This window comes from Diaphorina citri, unplaced genomic scaffold (assembly GCF_000475195.1).
Source record: "Diaphorina citri unplaced genomic scaffold, Diaci psyllid genome assembly version 1.1 scaffold515, whole genome shotgun sequence".
Classification (NCBI taxonomy): domain Eukaryota; kingdom Metazoa; phylum Arthropoda; class Insecta; order Hemiptera; family Psyllidae; genus Diaphorina; species Diaphorina citri.
In genome coordinates, this window is record NW_007377949.1 from 140,270 (window position 1) to 140,871 (window position 602).

Below are 602 nucleotides of genomic sequence, written 5' to 3' on the forward strand. Positions count from 1 at the left end.
ACATCAAATTGGAAAAAATACAATACCTACCTAACAACTAACAATAGAAATAAATGAAAATTAAATCACATACCCATCCATGCCTATCAAATAATGAGAGAAAAAGTATTTCAGTTTTTCTCCTGAGCGCAAAGTCTCATTGTCTCATAGAATTTCAGTGAGTAAAATGAGAGAGAGAAAAGTGTAACATGAACCGCCATTTTGTTATTCAAGGGAGGGGGAAAGAAAATAAAATTGGAACGATACAGAGAAGATTAGCATGGCCCCTGCGCAAGGTTGACTCATCTTTAGATTCTTTAGTGTCTCTATAGATTGGTTAGGTAGGTAGGTACACATAATTATATGTACCTAGATGTAGGTACCTACTCAGTGTGCATTCAAAGAAGTAGCATCTAATAGCATAGGTGTTTGCTATGTTTGTACCTACATCATATTATAATTTTATTATTGCCCATGGGAAAATGACTATTGTTAACTATACGAGTATTAAGAAGGTATCCATACGTAAGTTAAGAAACATAATTTTCTTGAGCGAGAAGACTAGATGAGCTGTAGGGGAGAGAGAGGGAGGGGGAGAGAGAGGAGGGACATGGCGGTATCAT

At 36.4% G+C, this 602-nt stretch overlaps 1 non-coding gene across 1 annotated transcript; it reads left to right on the forward strand.

The window, feature by feature from the left end:
- Positions 1-207: 207 nt before the first annotated feature.
- On the forward strand, positions 208-308 carry LOC113467641. Its single transcript, XR_003391642.1, has one exon. It is a non-coding gene; the product is annotated as a U6 spliceosomal RNA (small nuclear RNA).
- The last annotated feature ends 294 nt before the right edge of the window (positions 309-602 follow it).